This window comes from Aphelocoma coerulescens, chromosome 4 (genome assembly GCF_041296385.1).
Source record: "Aphelocoma coerulescens isolate FSJ_1873_10779 chromosome 4, UR_Acoe_1.0, whole genome shotgun sequence".
Lineage (NCBI taxonomy): Eukaryota > Metazoa > Chordata > Aves > Passeriformes > Corvidae > Aphelocoma > Aphelocoma coerulescens.
In genome coordinates, this window is record NC_091017.1 from 75,321,485 (window position 1) to 75,346,445 (window position 24,961).

At 38.0% G+C, this 24,961-nt stretch overlaps 2 long non-coding RNA genes across 4 annotated transcripts in view; one reads left to right on the top strand and one right to left on the bottom strand.

The window, feature by feature from the left end:
* Nucleotides 1–24,961, bottom strand: part of LOC138109188 (uncharacterized) — a 132,874-nt gene that overhangs the window by 22,657 nt on the left and 85,256 nt on the right. For all 3 annotated transcript variants that reach the window (XR_011150345.1, XR_011150343.1, XR_011150346.1), the window contains one exon: nt 16,737–17,012. This is a non-coding gene — a long non-coding RNA (uncharacterized lncRNA). The remainder of the gene's footprint in view (nt 1–16,736; nt 17,013–24,961) is intronic.
* On the top strand, nt 5,876–12,868 carry LOC138109187 (uncharacterized). The gene is made up of 3 exons (XR_011150342.1): nt 5,876–6,112; nt 9,121–9,576; nt 11,779–12,868. It is a non-coding gene; the product is annotated as an uncharacterized lncRNA (long non-coding RNA).

Below are 24,961 nucleotides of genomic sequence, written 5' to 3' on the forward strand. Positions count from 1 at the left end.
GTAGTAAAATTTCAAATGGCAGTGAGAGAAAAGTTTTCCCTGACTGCAAATGTAGGGAAAATTGGAGATGACGTGGTGGAACTGAAGAGAAGAAGGAAGAAGTGAGAGTTAACTTTGGACATTTAGTGTTCTAAATTTGGAAATTTAGAGTCCTTTGGACATTTATTGTTCTAAGTGTCTTTTGTCAAAATTATTTCTATTTCATTGTTGATGCTATAAATCCAATAAATACTAATGGAAAAGTATCTTTAGTTTCAAAAGAAATTTGAATACCAAAGTCCACTGACAAAGTGCTGAATAACCCTAAACGTTTCTCCCATAAAAATCGGGAGTTGTGTGCCATACAATAAAAGGAAAAACAATGTTATCCTACTGATAAACAACAGGTTTCTTAGAATAAACTAAGCAATACTCCTCCCTAAAGTAGCTTTTTTTCCCCTCTGCTCATTGTCAAAATTTTGGCTCAAATCATCCTCAGTTATCCTCTGCCTGGACACCACCTAAAGAAGCTGTACGTGTTTTGTTTCACGTGCATATATTTGCTTCAATTAAATGTACAGAAAAAGAAACCACCTGTGTTAAATCATTATCCTACATGGGGAATTAATTCACAGGAGTATCATCATGTGTCTTCTCTCCCATAATTCTGAGGTTTTCCAAGTCCAGTTTGCCCCTATCAAAGAGGGATTTCAGGAAAATGCAAGGTGGTTCACTCAATATGCCACAGCTCTGGTGATAAGGAAGATGCTATCTGATAGTAAAGACTCCTTCTGTCTTCTCCCCCAGAAACTGTTACCATATGATCATAAATTACCACTGGACAAGGTGCTGGGAGATGTCTCGTATATGGGGGTATTTGATGAATTTTGTAGCACCAAAATAAAAGTGATTGTGTTCCTTCAGAGCAGCTTTTGTGGAGTTTGTAGCATCATATTTCTCATTTTACAGATAGAGAAAATGGCTTACAGGCACTAAATGATTTATGCAAGGTCAAATAATGTATAAAAAGTTAAAGCAGGAACAGAATCCAGAATGTCTCATTGCCATATGTGGGTTTTGACCACCAGAAGGTGTATTTCATATTTGTATATTTAAGTGGGAAGATTATCAAGGCCACAGAAGAAGCCAAAAGCTCACAAATTGGTTCACATACCCAATTGTCTTCTTTGAAAACATAATTCTGTAGCCTTGCAGTGGTTGAAGACTCCTAGATCCACTGGATCTGAAGCTCTTTAGCAGGGCACTGCATGAAACTGAGATAATTAACCATATGCAGTGCTGAGTAAACACCTTGTTGTTGAACTCCTTTTTATATTCTTAATTCCAGCAGACAAAACATTTTCCATTGGGCAAGGCCAGAAGGACCATTTTGGAATAGCAGGGACTGTTGAAGGGTTTCCTGGATGGACCATCACTCAATTATAGGATAGATGTTCACTTGCTCGATTCCCTCTCCTTTCCCCTGCCAATAATGTTTCATTTTTTGCCAAATACAGATTAAATTTTATGTGTCTGTAGAGTGATAGATGGTGACTTCAAGACAAAAACAGATTCAGAAAAGCTTGCTCACAATGCACAGTGTCCCACCCCATGGATAATTATTGTCCCCACACCAGCAGGCTCACATCCAGCAGCCTGAAGAACTTCTCTTCATTTATTCTAGCGATGACTTTAACAAAGATTTACTGAAGGGTTGTTTTACTTCTGGGCATGCATATCTCTAATTCATTGTTTAAGTAGATAAATAGAGAATAGGTCTGAACAACATTTTTTTAGTAATTATAAGTGGAAGAAAAGGGTAACTGAGTCTACAGGGAATCATTTCCCTTGTATTAAACAAACACACAAAATACCCTTGTTTAATCAACCTTCAGTAATATTATACAAACTGGAAATCAGAATAATCAGAAATTCAGGTCAACTTTCTTCCTTGTTCCTCCTGACACCTCACATTTTTTACTTGCTATAGTAGGTCTCATAAAAATAAGGAAAGAAACTTCCTTAGGAGACTTTTTTTCACAGCAGTCAGGCTCAGAAATGTCATACACAATGGGATAACTCCTGATATAAAGGAAAATCCTTCCAAAGGTCTTTTCTCAGAGAAAAAAGATGTTTATAGACATACACACAAATACATATATGTGTATATATATATGCACACACACACATTTTTTGTGTATACGACACCAAACAGCCAGCAGTAATTCAAACAGAGACTAGATGAGATCTCAGCAGCTAAACAGGACCATCTCCCACAGGTAGTTTGACTTGGCTCCAAATTAAAGTTGTGTAGCCTTGGGCAAGGCATGATCATAGTTTTCATGGAACTGACCACTGGAAACATGTTGTTATGTTGATTTTCACAGCAGATGCCTGGCAGAAGCATTAAGATGGGACAAAAATATTCTGTAGTTCTACTTTGTGTGTTACCTGAAAGAAGATACCAGCACTTTGATCCTGAGGCTTCATTCCCATCAGTGCTTCTCTGCAGCTGATGGATGGTGCTTTCACCTGGCAGCAGGAGCCCAGCAGGACACCCCTCCTTCCTGGGAGCCCCCATAGGTGTGTGCTGACAAGAACCTTGGCCACTGCCACATTCTGAGTCCCAGCCCAGCCAGGGGCTGGTTCCACTCTAAAAGTCTGCATGAGGCCTTGTGATAATTCCACAGTGCAGCATTCAATTCAGTTTAGGATTATTCAAAGAGCTGATTTTAGTTCAAATACCAACAGAGAAGGGCAGGAGTGGCACAGAAAGAAATTACTATTTTTCATATTTTCCATGCATACTAATGAATTATTTTAATTAAATCCAGATAAACTTCCAAACACAAATGTTGTGCTTCAAAACCTTTTATTTCAGAAGTGGTGACATGAATCCCTTTGATTTCCTCATCTCCTCCCGTTCCCCTGCTACCAAGCTGAAACCATTAGATTAATTCACTGTGAATTTGTGATTAGTTTGGCTAATTCTGAAACCCCATTACTTTCTTGACAAAAAAAAAAAGCTTTTCAGCTATTCATCACATTCTAGTGCAGAGCTGTGGGGTGGCAAACCACACCACAAAGGTTCACAGTTTATTAGAAATGCTGGATCAGCAAGACAACAACCAACATAATAGACCAGCATACAGGTCTGGGTATGTCTGAATTGTCAAAGCAGCTCCTGCTCATTGAAACACTGAAAATATTTAAATATACTTCTGCAGCCACCACTTGGCCACACCTGATCTGGAAGACTTTGGGCATCAAATTAAACTTATCACAAGTGGGTTCAGGGTAACAAGTTCCCATAGGTGTCATATTGTCTACGTGTCATAACAATGTCAAATGTTTCTTTATGAGGAATTTATTGGTATTCTTGACATAACATAGAAGTCTGTAACTTTTTATATAGTCTCTATTGATGCCCATTTCTTTAAAATCTTCAGTTATACCAAAGTCCTCTTGGTTACCATATCAAGACACAGTCTGCAACAAAATCATCCCCCCTGCCACATCCAGGGGCTGATCAAATGTTTTCTGTGATCTCCACTCTTCCAGCTTCAAAAAATGGGTGATTAAAAGACAAAGACCTCCAGAATACAAAGCAGGGAGGCAAATGATGGTATCATTCATCATTTCTACTCTCTCACCAAAAGAAATGACACCCCCCCACCATATCATCAATTAAAACAGTACAAATACAAATTCTTACCCACAAACATTAAGACCTTTATTAGATGTCAGAGACTTCTACGATACCCAAAACTCTTTCAGATCATGGCAAGCAGGACAAGTCATTCAGTTTGGCTAAGAGTATGGAATTCTGGACTACTTACAAAGACTGCTGTTACTGGAAAGCAGATGCCAAAAACATGGATTATTTTATGGTAAACTCTTTCCCAGCAGGAAATTATTTCCCACGCAGCTCTAAGAAGATTTTGAGATTTCTTTCCCATATATAAAACTGACCCTAAGACAGCAAGGGTACCTTGCCTTCTGCCTGCAGAAGAATGTAAAACAATAAAAACAACAGTAAGTTCAGATGGAATCAGGTTTTTCTCAAGAGCCAGGCACACCTCTCAATCCCCAAAAGGGAATTCCAGTTCAGAAGAGAATATAGGAATGCAAAAATTTTCAATTTTTTTTCCCCCCAGAGATCCTAGAGGGTTTATATAGGACCAGAAAGAATTGCACATGTGAAGTTCTTCAGCCCCTCTAACGCTGACCCTTTGTTGCATTTGCAGGTTTACTCCATTTCATCTGGCTGTGAAATAATTTAGCTCTAAATCCTAGTTGCTTTCTAGTAGTGCTGATTCTGAATCTGGCAGAGCACCAAGGTCTAAAGAAAGAATAAGGGAACAAATGATAACCTGGAGGGAATCTGGACATAAAATGCCACACAATATGTTATTGTTATTGCTGTTAATATTTGTGGTTGTCACAGTGCCCTGAAATCCTAGGGCTGGACCATGATCCCAGCACACTCAATACTAGTTTCTACAATAAAAAAGTTAAAATATTACTAACATCTCTTCAGAGAGACTAGATGCTGGTTTATTCCTTAGGGGTCATTTTCTTCCTGTTAGTATAAAAGTCGACTGACAAAGATAAACCACCAGCATCTTAATTTGGGATGGATGGACTGCTGAACCTTTTTTCCATTGTCAGAAGCTCCAGGGAATGCATTTTCATGTCAATGCAATGAGACCCCAAGTCCCAGCTGGCTTTTCTATGTTCCTGTTCTCTGAGAGATTTCAGCTTTGCAGCTCAGGAAACTGAAATATAGAAAGGAATTACTTGTCCAAGGTTACAGGGCAGGTTGTGGCAGAAACAGGAATAGAAACTGTAGGTGGCAAGGCACATCACCTTTTCTAAGGAACAGAGTAAAGTATATTTCATTCTCCAGCTTTCCCTAATGTATCTATTACAGAGCAAATTCAAGGTGAAATATCCTTTTTATTCAAGCTCTTTGTTTTCTTTTTCCGAATTTAGAAGAAAAGACAACTTTTTTAGATGTCATTGTTAGTTATAGAAAATACTTTGGATTTCTTTTATTCAAAAGGTAAAGAGGAATCAAAACAGTTCTATCTAATTACTGCTGTAATTTTGCTTCCTTAGTGCAGAAAAGCAGTTTATCATGTTGACGGGGAAGGAATTTATAAACCTATTTGTTGTACTTGGAATAAAAAAATGTATCACTTAGAAATTAAACTGAAAGGAAAGTTCTGAATTTTTAAAATTGTGCAAAAGCCTGATATATAATGGGAAATAATTAATTGTTTCTAGGTTTCAATAATGGCATTCCCGCTTTTCCATGCAAGTGAATACTGAAGGAAGAGTATGTCATCAAAGTGTAATCAAAGCTGGCTTGTTTTGTGAGTGATTGACAGGGACAGAAGCAGAACTTGGGTTTTTTCAATCATCTCACACTAATACTTCAGTGAGACACTGAAGTGCACTGCATTAACAAAGCTAATACTCCCCCAGAAATTATATAAATGCAAATATACAACACATCTCTCATTTCATTACATTAATATCAGCTCAATACCTCAGCACAAAAGTAAAAATGGGCATAATCTGAAGTGGACTGACACAAATTAACGCAGTGGGACAGGAAACACAAATTACATAATGTATTTGTGCCACCTGAGTAGTGTTTAACACTCCATTGGTAGGGGATGATCGACTGAGCAGGGATGTAGGAAGCACACGGGCTAATCAGAGCCCTCATTAGTTGCACACAGAAGTAACTGGGGAAGGAAATCGATACCACCTCAGCAGCAGGATGAGGGCAGTGAACCTTCATCTGCAAATCCTCAGTCGTGGCAATTGAGGTTTCTCCTGCAGCTGGTGCCTATTGAAGTAGAAGGGACTAAAATCACAACAAAGATTTATAGGGCGAGATCCTCAACGAGGTTTTCGTTCTGGTTTTGCCCAGAATGAAGATTATTGACCCTCAAGTAATGATTAAAGCAAACAGAGCAGGTTATATCACGAGGACAGTTCATTTTCCCTTATTAAATGGAAAGAATGAGATGTGAAAAGGACCAGAAGATTCAAGGAACAAAGCTGGTCAATCAGTTGATACAGTCTTGCCTGGGCTGGTCTAAATGAAAGGCATTGACAGGTAAAGATGAAGACATCTTCAAGAAACTACTATAAACGGGAAAAGGAGACACATGATAGAAATTAATACCATCCCTGATACCCTGATTGTGCTGCTCTGAAGCATAGAGAGTTCGCCACGGGAATTTGAATTAAATTCTGAGCCTTTCTATGGAGAGCTACAGGAGCAGTCAAAATTTACTTTGACCTATCAGTGACCCGCAGTGAGTAAGAATTAGAATTACAGAATTAGAGGTAAAATGACTTAACATCTGTTTGAAAGGCCTTGTACTTCAGAGACCAGTGCTTGCCCTGTACCATATTTTTTCTCTGTACTAGAAGATTTGCTGTTTGTATTATTCACTCTTTTTTCTTGGTCCCACTGTGATTTTTAAATAGTAGACAATAGAGCAGCTTGTCCTCATTGAAAAGTCAGACCATGGTACTACAAAGCTTAATTCTTCCCTCATGATGCATAATTGAAAGATGACCCATCAATACTAACCTCCATTTTATTTTAAATAACTTTTTTATTAACTACCTTTGATTTTGAAGCTGGGTTGATTTTAATCATTATGTTGTCTTAATATTAATGAAGTGGTTACTCCTAGTTTATTTTATTTGTCATAGACCATTTCTGAAGGGAAAGGCAGATATGTCATTAGAAGTTCTAATATATCTGACTCCTCAATTCAAAATCAATTAGATTTTAGTTCCATATTTTTTATTTCACTTAGAATATTCACAAGGTCACATCCCCTATATTTAGGGTTGATGCTATCTTTGTCCTACATTGCATTACAAAGTGGAATATTGGAGGTGGAATAATATATTTTTAATAGGATAGGCACAACCTCTAGGCCAAAAAGAAGAAAAGAAAGGAAGAAAAAGAAAACCTAACAGGATGCAAATGTGATCCAGATTCTTAAACTCCACAGTGGTAGAACTGCCTTTGGACAGGGGATTTTCATGTTGCAGTTCACAGTCCATAAGTCCATAAGCTGTCACTTCATTTTATACATCAATTACCCATTCTAACTATGTACAAAATGTTGTGAACTCCTGTGTATTCATCCTACATTAACCACTGAGCTGTGCAGACACATTACAGTGAGCTCTTTTCTGTCCTTTACTTGACAAGTGTATACAAATCCTATAGAAAACAGGAAATTCTCGACAAAGTACAAAATTTTCAGCTATTCTCCCATTTACTTTCAGTGGGAATAAAGCCCCTAACTTGTCATAGCTGAAGACACAGAAATTCACATTTATATAATGCTTAAATATATATCAATTTATCCTCTAAACACCTGACCTTCTCTGAGGGTATACCCTTCCTGCTTTTTGCAAGATCGAGGGCTGTAAAAATGCCAAAAGATCAGGTGAAAAAATCACATGCCTTGCTAAAAATAAATATTTTACTGCATTATATTATACTATACTAATTCATCATAAACTGCCAAAACTGTTTCAGATTGCAGAAACAATATCTTTGTTCTCTAATTTTTAAAACTGAGAACAGCTCGATGTATAACTGGGAGCAGGAAGAAAAAGATTGAAGGCAAATTTTCTATTCGTTTTGTGCGAGATGGGAATGTTCTGGCAAAAAATAAAAAAGGAGTCTGATATTGTAACAGAGTAAGAAAGTTCTCATTTTGAATACTTTTGGCAACACTTCTAACCTCTGGTAAGAAAATATTTGTCAGAAATTTTAGCATCCCATCAGAATATTTGTCATTGTGAAGTTAAGGGTGTGACTATTTTTGACTGAATGGTTTTTGTGCTATAGAGAACTGGGAAAAAGGAGATACACTCCTGTTACTCAGACACAGATGATCTGAGGGCTCCTCTTTTCCTTGAGGCTTTGCAAGAGGGGCAATAGAATTTTTACTTGTATGTTGAGGGGAATCAATCAAGAAAATTTACTTAATAGCCTCATGAAATTCACAATTTAGCATTCATTGATGGGAGAGGATGGATGGGTGTTCAAAAAACACTGCTACATTTGCAACAAGTGATTTGTCTTTCTGCAACTGCGAAGATGATTTTGTTGTAACACATTTTTGTGTTTTGCTTGGGACACATATCCTCTCAAAACCAATAAACACGTAAAGTGAAAAAGAAAATTGACAGAAAAGTCTGATAAAGTTGGGTATAAATTCCTGGTCAAGGGTCTAATAAGCATTTTGAAAGTTTGATTAATTTAAATCTTATGCATTCCTGATGAACTGCTTAATTAAAATCAACTTTTTATTTTGTTTGAGAAGTTGAATTCTGAGTTCTTAACTCAATAGAGCCATTTTTCTACCTTCACATATTTTTGCCTCAGTTTTTATCTGAAAAAAAAGTATTAGACTTTCACTATATTTTTTTTTCAAATTATCTAAGAAAATGTTTATTTAAAGTTTAATATTCTACTTAAATAGGTTAATCTAATTTTATTTTTAAAGGTAAAGCTAAAGGAAACCACATAATAATAACCACAATGTGTCACTTAAATTATTATAAAAATCTGTTACCAACACAGTTCCAGCTGCAATTCAGTAAAAAGTGACTTTTTAATGCTCAGGTATGAGAAAAAAGTTTCAAGTTAAACTTTTTTTTTCTTTAGAAAAGAAGAAAAAGCTGAAAGATCAAGGTTCTATTTTCTCAATTTAGACACATCGAAATGTGTAAAGATTAAATGATGTGACAGAAACTTGCAAGGAAATTGATTGTGAATTTAAGTAAAAAAAAATTTCCTTGAATTTTCTCTTTAATAGATATAATTTAACATGTCAAATTCAAGAAAGTAGGTATGCATAATGTAAGTTCATTAAAGCATGTGCGCGCTCAAGTTTGGTCTATATATTGATGAAATTTAGTCTCAAATTTAAAATTAGATTATATTTAGTCAAGGATTTCTGTAAATCCCTTTAATAATCTCACAGCTTCCTGGGATAGGCATATTTCACAATTCAGAGTATAGGCACAAAACATAGGAAGGTCAGTTTTTCTCTAGTGATTTGTTTGTATCTGTTGTGTTTTCAGTCATTTCAGGAGAATTCCTACTGATTTTGGTTGCTTTATCCATGAGGAAGATCAAAACAAAGGTCTGTAGCTTTGAGACCCTTCACTGTGAAGAGATTTCCCACGAGATATTACAGGCTCAGCTGAGATCTGTGGGTCACAACTCCATTCTCTGATGTGCTCTCAGACCCATGAAGCTTTTTTTGGGTGCAATGCTGACTACAGAAAACCTTATTCACCTCCAGCTCCTGCTCTAGGCCTCCTTCTGTCCAGCATGGGTTAGATGGGTGCACACTGAGCAGACTCAAGAAGGAGGTCAGGGAGCTTGGCTTTGTATGAGACAGGAGATCCATCCCTTCCCTGACCATAAAAATCTCCACTTATGACCCACCTGGAGCCACTTTTTGGTGAAAACAATTAAAATTTACATCCAGAATCAAACCAGTGACGCAGCAACAAAGATTTATGAAGACAAAGGTAAGAGGTAGGTGGGGAGGGAGCAGAAGAAAAATAAAACAATTAGGAATGAATAATCTAATTATCCTCAGATCAAATCCCAAACCTGTCTCTTTCCCTCTTTGTGTCTATCTGATGTACTGTTACATATTTATTCCTGTGGCCAGTGACATGTTCCCCTGCCCACCCCATGTGCTCAAGTTGCTGTATCTGGAAACAGCCTTTCCTTGGCAGAGTGTTCTGATTTTTATGTCCAATCCTTTTCTTAAATCTCCCTAGGGCTCCATTTAGATTAAAATCCTCCTTTCCCCCACCAAACACTATTGATCCTTAATTTATTTAGGAGGCAGTTTCAGCACTCCTTCTTCCAGATATTGACTGCCCTTAGTGCCTTGGAAATGATAATGGCCCCTCAGAAAAATAGGTGCTATCTCTTGCACTTGAGTAGGCATTACAAAAATATTAACAGCTCTCCTCCACTTGGGCAGACAAGGAGTAAATCTCCTTGGGGAATTTTTTTCTGTACACTGAACCCTGTATCTCATATTTATGTGCAAAGTCCTAATGATACATCAACGGAATTGATGCTTGTAGCTCATTAGTGGGTGTTGGTTGAGACAGAAGTGAAAGCAAAAAGATAAAATAGGTCTTAGTAAAGTTGACTAAACAGTCTTCTGAAGGAAAGTGAAAGAAGCCAAGTCTCTCAGTTCTTTACACTGGGACTTGTGCAAAAGCTGTAATAATTGCCATGTTAGCATTTATCTGTCTGAGGTACCTGCCCAGACTCTGCCTCACAAGGCAAAAGTCCATTATCCTAAAAAAGAGCTCAGGAGAGAACAGTAACACCTTCAGGTTTACATGTTCTCTCAGAGATCTTAATAACATCCTACCATGTTATGAAAGACTCTCTCTCATGTATCATCTGGTAGAATGCCAGTCACCCATTTAATAGCACTCCTAAACCCAGAAATACTCCCTAAAACAACCTCAAAGAACGATCAGAAAACTTAAGTTTCATCACAGCTGACAGCAAGTGACTGTGTATTACCCTGGAAACATTTAAAGGAGAGGAAATGTGTGTTCTTCAACTGCTGGATAGAGGAAAAATTGCATTTGAAAAAGATAACAGCTCTGCAGAATTGTCTGTCTACATTTTATATGCCCCTTTTTCCAAATCAGTGACTGTGATCTCATTAATAAGTGTTAATGAACTACACCTCACACAATCTCCGTGTTCCCTGGATTTATGGATGAAGAAATGATTGAGGCAAAGAAAAGGCAGAAGTGTTCCCACCCCATGGCACAGAGAAGGACTTGGGTGTCTGAACACAATGTATTGTCCATCTTTTCTGGATTCTCCATATTTACACACACAGCTAGAAAACAGACACCCTGACCTTTAAAAAAATACAGCATGAAAATTTCCTTGGTGTTTTCACCTTGCCTTAAACAAAAGGCAACTTTTCTCTGTGACAAACTCTGCTGGGTAATTACATTTTCTACAAAAAATGTTTGTTCTCACCTATTGTTCCATGTGTTTATTAAAATAAATCAGGCCTAACGCATCCACCTCACAGAGTGAATTCATCTCCTGACAAAATATTTCATTTCCAGTTTAGGCTATCACTAAACAAGGGTGTGGACTTCAATGCATAAAAGCAACATAGATGGAGTCTGACACCAAAAATGATTATTAAGTTAATAGACATCATGCCCCATTAATTTTAATACATTTATTAGTAGCAACTATTGCAGCCTTTGCATAATAATTTTGGAAAGTAATAAATGTGCTAATATTTGGCTTCCAAAAGTAAAGCATTTATTTCTAATTGTTACTTTTTCCTAATCAAGTACTTGGCAGAAACTGTCTTCCTTTAACCCACATGTCCTCTGACTGCCCCACACTGCTCTCTAGAAGGAAGAAAATTAATTATTTCTTATGTGTATGGTGCCTTCTTCTTCTCTACATACATCTGAAGGAATTTCTTATCCTCCATCAGAAAGAAAACTGGACATAAGCAAGAAAATGTGGTCCTTTTTAAACTCCATGTCTTTGTGAATATTCATTACAGATACAGGCCAATACCTAGAATATCTCTTGCTACTCATTTCAGATCACCCATGTTTGATTCAGTTGCACAATTAAAACACTTATGGTTGCTGACTCACCCATCTCAGTGACTGAGAAAGTGAGGGCTTATATGTATATTCTGAATTTTTTAGGGCAAATATGAAATCAGGAGGCAGAAATTCCATTCATCTCCGCAAGAAAGGTACAAGAAGAAAAAACCTGCCTGTCCTGCAGCTTCTGGTCCATCTAGCCCATCTTGGACTCGATCTTAAAGATCTTTTCCAGCATTAGTGATTCTGTCTTCCCAATCAACAACCAACATTACATGAAAAGAAAAACAACAACAAAGAAAGCAAACCCAAATAACCTGATATTTTTGCTAGAATGCAAAAAAAAAAGGTACATGATCCAAGGATCTTTTGGTCATGTTCAGGGCCACATTGAGGTAGAGCAGAAACAGGATTCAAACCTATGCAAAATAGGTGAGAAAGGGTTTTTCAGCCCTGGCAGTAGAACCTTTCAAGTAATACTGAGTGTTTCACCACTGGGATTTAACTGCTGTGGCATGTTCCTTATTCAAGAGAATAAAGGTGCTGAGCTCATGCTGAGGCTGGGGAAGTGGCACAAATCTCAGCACCTAAACTGTCTGAACTGGGGGATGTGCTGCCAGCAATGCTGTGACCTGTCTGTTTCCTGGGATCATAAAATATCCTTGGGCTTCAAGTAAATCAAAGGTGCTATGGGAGCCAGGAGAAGGGAGGAAGAGGACTGAGCAAAAACCAGATGCTCAGACGTGCTTTATTGGTTTAGAAAGGAAAAAGTCATCACCTTGAAAGAAAGACATGCAAATATCAGGAATAACCTACAAGTTTCTATCGTGCTCAGACCCAGCCAGGATCAGTGAATATCCAAGCCATGCCATCAGGATTGTGACAGAGCTGCACCCAGGGCCTGCAGAATAATGCAGATATCCCACTATGGAGTGATGGCCACAGGACACCTAAGTGTAAAACGAGATGAGAAACAAGAGAGGGAAGCACCGAGCTGTTTAAACTCCACGAGGGATTACACATGGGAGGATAAGAAGGGCAGATGTTGAAGGGGCTTGGGCAAAATGATAGTACTGCAAAGGGACAAAACAGCCTTCCCAAAGTCTCTGTTCCAGCTTCCTCACTTCTAACATCTAAAAACATTTGAACAATAACAGGGTGAGGGTCCAGCATATGTGGGAAAATGTAGGAGTTTAATGACAGAAATGATTTTAAGGTAATTTTTTTAGAAATTATCTGTCCTGTAGAAATGCAGCTTTAAGACACTGACCAGGGAGAAAACTCAAAGTAGGACTTGTCGGCTGTAGCTTTGAGCTTATAGCTGCAGGCTGCTATTTTTCCCCTGAACATCTAATTTAATCCCAGATTTTAAAGCTTAAACCTAAGTGGGGTTTCCCACTGGAATTAGATGCTTGCGTAACTTTGAAGGTGTTTTTGTTTTAACTGGAAATTGGAGGATAAAGACGATGTCCTATGTCCCATGAATTCTGAGGATAACTACACTAAAGATTACAAATAAAATCATGTAGTACAACAGTGGATTCCAAGTAAGACCTGTGACAAAATGTATTTTTCAAACTCTCTGTTGTGTTTCCAGCAGAAAGCAGACGTTATTCTTCACACTCCAGGTAAGAGATTGATTTCCAAAAATGAAGAGGCAGTCTGCAGCCTCAGGCTGAGCAGAGAGCCCTGTCTGAACTGCAGCATGCAGTGGGGACTTAGGAAGAACATACAGTCCAGTCGATGGTAAAATGTTTGTTGCTACCTCCCTGGAAGTTGTAGAAAATCAATATCCCCATCAGTACCAGGTCCACTGGCTCTAACAGGCTCAGCTTTGCAGCAGGCTTGGATTTCTTACATTCAGTCTGAAGCCTGAGCAGGGAGGGAAATGTGTGCATGTGTGTCAGTGCCTTGTGTGAGTGCTTGTGAGGGAGAGGGATGTGCAGTGAGCTGGAAACCAATTAAATTGTAGTGTTAGATAGGTGATGAAAAGGGCTCTGTAAAAGCAGGATAGTGCCAGAAGCTGGAGTTTATGAAGCACCTGGTATCCAGTGAATAATAATAACATTAAACATGTTCCAAACTAATTTATTTGTAGGGAGAATTGGAGTATGAAAAGCAAAGCTTAAACAAAATGTCAAGTTCAGGCAACAAACCTGGAGGAAAAAATGAAAGATTGTCAGAACTGATGCTTAAAAATATGCCCAGTACTAAAAAAGAGCAGTTTCTAATGAAAGGCTTGAGGACTACCAATACTGACTGCCAAACCTCATGGAAAATAACCCTAAAATGTTAAGTGGTTGGGATAAGGACTCTCACTGAGGGGAAGAGAAGGAGGTGGGGGGAAAGCATGAGTCATACAGCCAATTTGCCAAACCTCTTGCATTTATCACCAGTATCCTCAAAGGATACTCTGAGCCTCAAAATCCAGTGTGGCCTTTGGGCAGCTGCCGGTGGAAATGAGGCGTGGTTGGCCTGGAATCCCAACTGACCCCACTGTGCCCTTTGTGCTGCTGCACCTTCACCTCACCCTTGTTCAGGGAGGGAACTGCTACTCCTGCTGCCTCCCAGATGGTGAAGTGGGAGGAAATAGAGGCATTAGGAGAGAGTTCAGATGGAGTTCATCTGCCTGAGGTGACACATTGAACAGTCCAACCTGGGGGCCACCAATGGAAATGTCAACAGAGACATCAGTGCAGAGTCCCCCCAGAGGCTGAACGAGGTTACAGAAAAGCCAATTCCTCTTGCTTTTCATGCTTTCTCTGTCTCCTGTATGCATCTTCTGCAGGAGAGCTGCAGCACCAGTCTCAGAGAGCAGCTTTGCCTCTCAGGCTTCTAAACCCATCAAGTGGGTCAGGCATGTCCACCACTTAATTTTCTAAAGAATAAATAAAATAAGACTCTTGATATTGCCCCAGCCTTACAGGATGAGGAGAAGGGAAGAAGAAAGTTTTCCTCAGCATGCTCAATCTTCACCCTGTTGAAAACAGGATGCTCAGGAGAAATATTTAAAAACAGCTTCCAGCCCTGATCTGCCTCTGGCAAGAAGCTGAATAAAAAACTGAACCAGCAAAGTCTCCCTAAGCAAGGTTTGAGTATTTTAAAAAAAGGCAAAAAGCTAAACATCCACTTAAATGTAGGCACAGCCACATTTCCATGTTTGCACTGTACATACAGAGCTTTGCACACAAGGGAATCTCTGGGAATTAATGAACATTTTTGCCATTAGAACAATTATTTGGAAGCAAAGCCACATTTATGCACATGCTAACATCAAGGCAAGAAAGAATTCTCTGCACAGGGAGTAAATGGAGCTGTAAGCAAACCAGTTGGAAACTTGTTTTTATACAGCCAGACTAATTAGCACTGGCTTCAATTTTTGAGTAAAGAAATAGTTAGGAAAAGATAAGTCAGCATCCATAATTAGCATTCTGCATTGAGTAGCAAAGACAAGTGCAGTACGTTGACACTGGTCATTTTGAAATACAGGAACAAGATAAAAACTGCTTGCTACAAACATCCAATTTCACCTGTTGCAATCTCATTATTTCCTACAGCATTGTACTGTCAAAGAAATAGAGTTAAGCACTGAATTAAGCTCAAAGATATTGGCAAAATCGGGTGAAACTGTACACAATATTGAAGCGTTACCCTCTCCAGTTTTTTTGTAAATATCAACAAATATTTAAGCTTTTTAGCAGCTTCCTTCCTTCCTTCCTTTTTCTTTCTTTCTTTCTTTCTTTCTTTCTTTCTTTCTTTCTTTCTTTCTTTCTTTCTTTCTTTCTTTCTTTCTTTCTTTCTTTCTTTCTTTCTTTCTTTCTTTCTTTCTTTCTTTCTTTCTTTCTTTCTTTCTTTCTTTCTTTCTTTCTTTCTTTCTTTCTTTCTTTCTTTCTATCTTTCTTTCTTTTTCCTTTCTTTCTCTCTTTCTTTCTTTCTTTCTTCCTTCCTTCCTTCCTTCCTTCCTTCCTTCCTTCCTTCCTTCCTTCCTTCCTTCCTTCCTTCCTTCCTTCCTTCCTTCCTTCCTTCCTTCCTTCCTTCCTTCCTTCCTTCCTTCCTTCCTTCCTTCCTTCCTTCCTTCCTTTCTTTCTTTCTTTCTTTCTTTCTTTCTTTCTTTCTTTCTTTCTTTCTTTCTTTCTTTCTTTCTTTCTTTCTTTCTTTCTTTCTTTCTTTCTTTCTTTCTTTCTTTCTTTCTTTCTTTCTTTCTCTCTCTCTCTCTCTCTCTCTCTCTCTCTCTCTCTCTTTCCCTGTTTCTATTGTATGTTTTCTGTGTTGACAGACTTGGTTTGAAATCAAAGCTCCACTGATTTTTAGTGGTTCTGTTCTACTATTGATACCTGCTACCTGCTGCGTGAGGTAAACCACTGCCACTGAAATCAGTCAGATAAAAACCCAAATCCATCAAACAAAAAGAAATTAAAAAGAGAAATGGCCTTTAGTGTTCCAGTGAAATGAGGACCAGGTGTCCAAGTTTAAATTTGGAGCACTTGCAATCAATAAAGGTGCTTCAGATCTGTGCCCGCATGAGAGCAGCATTGCTTTATTAGATGAGCACAGGCTTAAAGAATTGCCATTTTCATAGGTCTTGATGTGGTTTCACTGGAGAAGCTTCCACATAATGCTGAACAGAAGCAATTAAAAGTGGCAATGGCAGGTTATAACTGCAAAACACCTTTGGAAGTTCGTGTCTTTTCAGGGTACCTCAGTAGTAGTGTTCCCACTGGGATATCTGTTTAGATATCCTTTATGGATTAAAGGCATAAACAAAACCATTTCACTCCCACAGGTCTGCAAGCTGAATACCTGTCAGCCTTAATGTGAAAATACAGGAACAGAGAAAAAAAACTCCTTCTAAAGTATAACAGAAATCCAGTTGGTAGTTCACCATTCAGCAATAACTACCCCATTCTGCATCTCTCAGCAAGAAAGATGAGACTCAATAGGATTTCACCAAATTTATTATAATGGTAGAATTATTGGAATAAGCCTACCAGAACACCTGAAGGGACTGATGGGAGTATAAATACCATTTCCATTAGGAAGTAGGTATGAGTCAAGCTCACCTGCCAGCCAAAAAGCTCTCACATCTGCCTGGGATTTAGCTATGCTTGGTGCCTCCTGTTTGATTTTTCTGACAGCCAGGATCATTTCTCTTTGCTCAACATACAGGCTTTTTTCTTTTCTTCTCTTTTCTTCTCTTTTCTTCTCTTTTCTTCTCTTTTCTTCTCTTTTCTTCTCTTCTCTTTTTTCTCTTTTCTCTTTTCTTTTCTATTCTTTTCTCTTTTCATGAGTTTGTAGGTTATTTTTTATTCATGGTAAGGAATAATGCAGTCATCTGTCTGTGGAAAGAAAAGCATAATTTATGCAATTTGACTGATCATTACTTCAATATGGTTGGTATAGACTGCTGTAAGATGCTACCAAATTGTTGTTTCTTCATCAGCCCCATTTTGCATAAAGAGTAACACAGGAAAATAATTCAGTGGGGCTTCTCCCTAGCTGTAAAATCTTCTCAAGCCAGTCTTCCCTTCCTCTCTCTTACACACAGATAACTAATTTAATAAAACACCACAAAGCACGACAGAATGGAATGGGGGAGAACTAATTTTGAAAAGAAGTTCCTTTTGAGAATTTTTCAATGCCAAGATAATGTAAAGATCCAATGAACAAAAGCTGTTTGAAATGTTATCTGGATAGTTAACCCCAAGTTCTCAAGAACTCATTGATAACTGAAAATTTCTCCTGAGTACAAAACAAAACAAAGTCAAAACAGAACACAGAAGGAGAGCTGTTGCAGTCTGTTGAAAAATCAATTTTTGCAGTCTGTTGTTGAAATGAAAAATGAGAAGACTGTTTGGGGCAACTCTTAAATCTTCTCTACATCCCTGCACCCCAGGAGACTTCCCTATCCTGCAGGAAAAACTGAGTTCTGTATTCCCAAGTATATCACTACATCCAAAATATATCAGAATATATTCTGGTGAACTGTAACCATTTTTCCAGGCATCTCAAGTCATGCCAACATTGTTTATACCCCAGCAGTCTGTCTGCTGTACTCATGGTTTGACGAGATCTAAGTTGTTGGATATAAGACTGGAACCCATGAAGAATAATTTTTTTAATGACATCTCCTGATTAAGAATTGAATTTGAGATCTGTCTGCTGCAAAGTAATTAATCCACCTAATGTTCTTTGTTCATTCTATGTATGGAAATTTCTTTTATTCAAATGACAGCCAGTCATATATCAAATGCTCTGAGAAAGCCAAAGTTTCTCTTTCACAAACAGACCTTTTTGGCTAGACCTGAAATTCCGTCTTGTTTTACAAAAACTTGTTTTTTTACAAAAACTTCTTTGAAGCTATGCTGACATTAATCTTATGTGGTTTTTTCTTCTAGTTCTTTGCTGCTGGTGTCTGCCTCCATATTTTACTAATTATGCTACTTTATCTAGAATAAATCAACTGATTGATGCAGTATATTTCCCCATAGAATTCATTTTAGCCCTTTTCAATACTGAAATTAGTAATCTTCCAAGCTCTGGAACTGAGAGTTAGTTACTGACAAACATTCATGGTTTGGAGGGCCCTTTGGCTAATTCCCTTAATGCTTATGATACATTACTTTGGTTTGCTAATTTATTGACATTTGCCATTTTTCTTTCCATCCTGAAGTCCAGGAAAGCTCGACCATCTTTTACAGCAGGGATAGGCAGCCTGTAGATGGCACAGGATGAGGGATCTGCAGCCTATTTTTTGTTTTCACACTGTTTAGGGTGGTTTCAGTAGGTGCCTGTCATTAGTGACCAACTCTCCACTCTCCCTACATGAGCAGTGCCAGCTGTTTTCTCACTTCCACTTCTCAAGCTTTGCCTGGACAGGTTCTCCCCCTTCCAAACTGAGCAATAACCTGCCCTTGCCACCACCATTTGCAGTTCATTTGCATCTGACAGAAGCTGCTGCCCCATCAGTTGTCTTCATTTTCTTCACAAACACAAGCAGTCCTCCCCTTCCTATGAACTCCAGACTTGGGGAAAGGCAAATCTGGTCTTAAAATGTCCTGCATCATAGTTTTTAATGATAATGCCTGTTGTAGTTCCCCACTTCCTTTGGTTTCATTTGTAGCATTCCCACATTTTCTTGTTGGCCACAAATTCTTTGCACAGAACAAACCTGACCAGGCAGTAATTGTGGGTTAGTTGCAGAGTTGCTGTATTTTAAATTAGTGATTAATTTTTTACAGAGAATATAAGATGTTCCCTTGCTACAGATTTTGCTGTATTTCTTATGTTTTGAAATCTAAATGGGATTTGTCACTATGTCAAATTAAAATTCCTTAGGTAAAATTGCTCAGTGTGACACAGTTTTTGATGTAGTTGAGGTCATTCCTTATTGAGAATAGGGAGTCTACAATAAATTCCTGCCCAGCAATTTCATTACATACAACTGTAATGAATTAGTATTTAGAGTCCTGTAATTCTCAGTGCTCTGTGATTTATGAGCATCTAATACTGACTGCAGCAATTTTCCTTGCATTCTGATTTTTAACAATCACCAGCTCCATCAGATTTCCTTTCTGAGTATGGTGTTGGCAACAATGCACACAGGCTTGTTCTTGACAGGCAATTTGGGGTTCTTTTTCACACAAAAAGGATTTCCAGCTTAGATTTCCTGACTGAGAATTCAGAAAGGCCTGGCCTGTTTTAGCCTTCTCTGTCTCATTTGTTTACAGGTCTCTTGACCAGAAAGAGATTTAAATTACCACATTTATACAATCTACTCTCTCTATACTTGACCTAATAAGTCTTGGTCCAAACTATTCATCTGGTGCCATTTAAACACTCCTTTTTTTGGTATCTCCTGACTCCTTTCCTCTCTATACTGCAGGATAATAGGTTTTCTGGGAAATTCATGGATAGCCTGGATATTTTTAACTTTAGTCTTTCTACCCATAATAGTCTAGCTTTCCAGACTGTGAGGAGCAGTGCCAGATGCTGTGTCAGAGTCCAACACAGATGGAGCCAAAGGTAGCCTGTTTTCAGTCCCACAATCCTGCCAGTTCCTGAGTCATGGTGTTTGCTGTCACACCCAAAAGGGAACAAATCGACTTGATATCCTCCCAACTTTGCACCAAACTCCATCCTCTTCCCCCAGCATTCTCTCCTCTGTGGCAAGTGCCACTTGTGGATGCTCTTAGTGATATCTGCACTTCATTCTGCTTTGAGATGGGTTTTGCCTACATCAGCCAATAAAGACCTCTGTGCCAAGAGCACTCCCTGCATCCCTTCATTAACAGAACTGTGCCTTCAAAGGGGAAACAGGCTGTGACTCACTCCAGCATCTGCTGGCACCATAAGGAGATGGGAATGGGTGGCTGGGAGGGTGGGTGGATGGATGGAGCCAAACAGACAGAGGAGTCTCTCAGTCCCAGTGACAACTTCTGAACATGCCACCTCCCAGCTTTCGTACCCTCTGCTGGCAGCTGAGCTGAGGACCTGACCCATCAATATGCTGCACTCACACTGAAGTTTCAGGGCAGAAGAAGATTGTGGGGCTTCTGGCAGTTGTGATTCTTTCACTTCCAATCTCTCCCTGGCACTGCTCAATGGGAAGTGAAATGAAATTACATTCCTTGTTCTCACACTTTCCGTTCTCTACCCTGTCAGTAATGTGAACAAGCACACAAGACACAAGGATAGTAAAAGCTGGTGAAAAAAAAAAATTCCTACTATTAAAAGGGACTCTAACTGTTGAAAGGATTTATGAAGAGGGTGATGGATAACAGTCACTTGAAAGATAAAGTACAGGACTTTCTACAATCATGAGAGGAGCCCACCTCAGCTCTAACCCACACAGAGACAGCCTAATAAAATCACTTCCAGTTTTACAGTCTGAAATAAAGACTGGACATTGGTAAGACTGGACACCAGCAAGACTAGAAAAATTGTGTAGAGTTATAGCAGTTAATGTTACTAAGTTCTGATAGGTTTAATTTTTAATACAATATATTAATATATATTGTATATAAATTATTATATATATATTAAATATATATAAAATATATATATTATTATATATAATAAATATTTATATATATATAAATATATAGAGAGAGATATATATAATTAATACAATATATATACAATATATATACAATACTAATATTAGAGACTAACAGAAGACACAATGTAAAGAACAGATCATTACACTTCTGCCCAGTGTGAAATTCTGGTATCTTTTTATGGAACATCTAGTACTGTGTTCTGCAGGACACTGGTTCTGTGCTGGACAGCTTAGGTTTGAGCATATATTTCTTTGCTAACTTGATAGCAAATCTTCCCAGCTGTATAAGAAACAGCACTGAGGCTATTTCACTATACCAGAAAAGGGAATTCCTTTGAAAAGGAACTTTTCTGTAATTTCTTCCTAGAAGATGCTACCTTTGGGGGGACCAGGGCTCAAATCAAGAAGGGTAGGGGTCAAATCACTGTGTTTATTTGCATTTTGGGGGTTTTTTGGGGGTGGTTGGTTTTTTTGGATGTGTTTTGGTTTTTTCAGGAAACCACACCTTATACATTTCTGGTTCCATCTCTGCTTCAAACCAGAACAATCTCTAAATAAACTCTCTATCAGAACACAGCAAAGTAAGCAACAAGCAACGATGACATTTTCCATACCCTAATTCATGATGCTGTCGTGAAGTTTTTTCCTTCCTCCCAAAATTTGGAGGTCACTGGATGACTCACATAACCAGTGGTAGGAAAAAAGCCTTTTACCCATGTTCAAACATCCAGGGTTTCTAATTGGGCTACAGGTAAAATGGTGAAACCATGGATAAACTGGATCCATATCTTCTGATTAGAAAGTCAGAAATTTCCATCTTTTCTTAGTGAATTTGGACAAGCTTGTTAAAATGAACAAAACTCAATATTAACTTTAACCCAAACAAGAGAAATTGTTTTCAATTATGTGAACAGATTTATCTTGTACATTCCTTGCATCTGCTGAAGTGTTATATTTTTAATATAAAATAACTGCTTGGTCAGAGCTGGGCTTCATTTCCCTTGAATATAGGCTGTAGGAAACCACTCGTGCTGTTTAAAGCTTTTTACATTACTTGCAGAATTTTTCCTTTTAAGAAACACATAATATCCACAGAAAGTGAAAGAAATACTGTGGGGTAAAAATTTTGAAACTTCTGCATTTTGAGCAGCAAAGAAAAATGTCTTTAACAGCTGATACACTGGGCTCAGAATTCAAACTGTCCCTCGTTACAGACCTAAATTTATCTTCCATCCCACACAGATTTCTACTCTATCCCAATTTTTCTACTCAAAATTATTCACATCAGAAATGTAGGCTCATGAAATGCAGTGGAGCAAAAGTGTTATTTATGATAAAGGAACCAATCCCACTTCTTATTTCAGCTTTTTGACTGTGGGTTTATTGTGTCCTCCCTCTGGGGGCTAAGTCCCATATGGTATCTCACATTTGCACCCAAGCACGTTGAGAATATGGTGTCTTTGCATCTGAGAGCTTGAATTAATCTACTAGGACTCAGTCATAAAGTACTATAAAGAGCTAGAGGCTTTATTGACTTCAAGCTCTCTGGATGTATTTTTGCCACGTGAATTATTTAAAGTCCTCTGCAAGCTTCCCTGGGGCCTTTTCAAAAGGAACTCAAAATCACCTTCAAATATGCTCTGGCCAACCCTCTCTTCTAAACCTGCTTTCTCTAAACAGCCTGAATTCTGGCAGCATCTTCCCACCTCTGGGAGGGGAGTGGAACCCAACAGTCAAAATTTTCAGACCATTGTGCAGTTACAAGTAATTATTATATTCTAAACGACTGGCTTTTTTTTTTTTCCAGGACAATAGATAAGATATTCTAATAATTATAATTGTTCTGATGCCCTGTCATACTTCTATACACAGGATTTATCTTCTTAAGGAATATGACAAGTAATGCTTTTTCAGAATTGCACATACATGGCTTTATACAGTCACGCAGGTTCAAGAATACTTGATTTTAGTTAATTTGCATTAAACCTATTTAATAAAGCCATTATCATTCAGAAATTGTTTCAGAATAACAATAAGATTTTCATTTCACAGTCTTTTTCAAGAACAATTTCTCCATGAAAATCAACTCAAAATTATATGGGGTGCAGGAATTCATTATGAAAGAGTTCTGTTAATACAGTTGATGATTACTCCAAACAGTGCTTCCAGGAAACTTGGTTCCTAAAAGTTTTCAGCTGATGAATCCAAGAGTTCAGTCTGAATATTATCTGTAGGAAATACAGCAATAAAAAAAAAGCTAAAACACCACCAATAGGCAGATGAATTATGGCTCTAATTCTTTTTTCCATCAGACACCAGTGGAAGTATTTTTATTTTTTCTCTGATCCTGTTAACTTAAGCAATGATTTTTTGTTGTTGCTTGTAGCTAATAAGGAAATCATGTAGTAACACCTCAGCCAATTCAGGACATAGTGAAGAAGCATCTCTACCCTGGTTTAGCATCGCTGTTTCTTCCTTTCTCCTCTTCATCACCTGGGATTTTATCAGCTCCCATTCAGGCCCAGGTAAAGCTTCTTCACCTGTCCATATATACTACTTAGACTCTGAATAAACCATTTTATTGACTATTCCTGACCTCTCTTTTTCCATTTCCCTTTCTTATTTTCAATTTCTGGCTCATCCAGGATTTATTTAATGCATTCTTCCAAGTCTTATCAGGAAAAACCTGCCCTGCCTTGTATTTTTTATGCACCACTTGCAGTGACAGTCTTAATAAATAATAAGTATTGATAATAAGAACACCACCATTACCCCAGCTCTTTTCTTGAGCTGACAACTGTGACACAAGGCACTAACAACATAAGAAAACACTTTATTCACCAAACAATCCTGACATTAACTTCCCCAGAAACAAATAATCATCTACATAATTTGTAAAATTGTCAAGTAGCAACCTGGCTTTTCTTTTTCCGCTCCCACTTACATGATGGAATTTCCATTTGCAGCACAATGCAATATTTAAATCGAAGTGTCCTGGATGCTTGTAAGATACTACTCTTATCCTGAAGGGAGATCCTTACCTGATGCAATTTAAGATTTCTCTTTGAAGTTAATTTTAGATAACACTAGAAGAGGATCTAGCCTACAGTTTTAGTAGGGCTCAAACCCAACACAAGGAGAAACCTCCCTCTTGTGTCACCATCAATAGATTTCCTTCTCCCCTTCCAAGAATCCATGGTACACAAAAGTGCACTACCTCAAGTAACTGTAGGATAATGGCAGTTCAAGCTGATAAAGAAGGAGGCTTTTTGAAATTCTGATATTTCATGCAATTCTCTACTAGGGCCAAAGTTAAATTGCAAAGGCAGGATCTGAAATTCCAAAGGAAGACCTCATTCCTTCCTAAACTGAGACAATATGATACTGGTGTCCCCAGAGACCAAATTCAATTAAATCTATCATGAGGAAGTTGTTTTCTGCTATATATTTGCAGTAATTTACTTACTCTTCTCTTTAATTCAGGAAAATAGATAAACCTGATTTTTAATTTTCAGTGTTGGAACTTTTATCATAATTGAAGACAAAGAACCCCCGTTATTTGGCAGGTCTATATTTACCTATTAAAAAAACCCAGCTTATAGATTGTCAGAATATTTCATACTGATTCTCAAAATGGCCTTTTCAGTTTTCTGTAAAGCATTTATAACTGTGAAAAAATCAATTTCTCCTTTATACATTAAAATCAATCAACGGGTAGAAGATTTTTAAGTCTTCCTATACTGTAGTTTCTTGGATCATGAAGATTGTCAGACACTGACCAAACAGGTATTAGGACAAAACAAACCAGTGAGAAGACATTTCCAGTTCTAACATTTTTCTGACTGTTGAAATCTGAATGCTTCTGCAAGAATATCTGGGTTATTTTTTTAATAACACATCTGTATCTGGGAAAACTGTCAGGGAAAGTCTCTGCTTGAAAGTATAAACATTTTTTTAAAAATAGTGCATTGTGGGGTGTGGTTCAAAGGTCATAAATGTCACAATACCAAAGCCTTCATGAGGAATCATCAGTCAAAGGGAAAAAAAAAAATTAAAACCAAACTATTTCTACCCATGTCTTCAATATCTGCCTCTTTCCCCCCAAAAAACCATCCTTGCACAAACACAAAGCAGCTCATCAGTATTTCCAGCTGAGGTCTCTTGAAGAACTGGCATTATTATCAGACATTTTCCACTTCTCTCTGTACCCACTACTCCAAGGGGGGA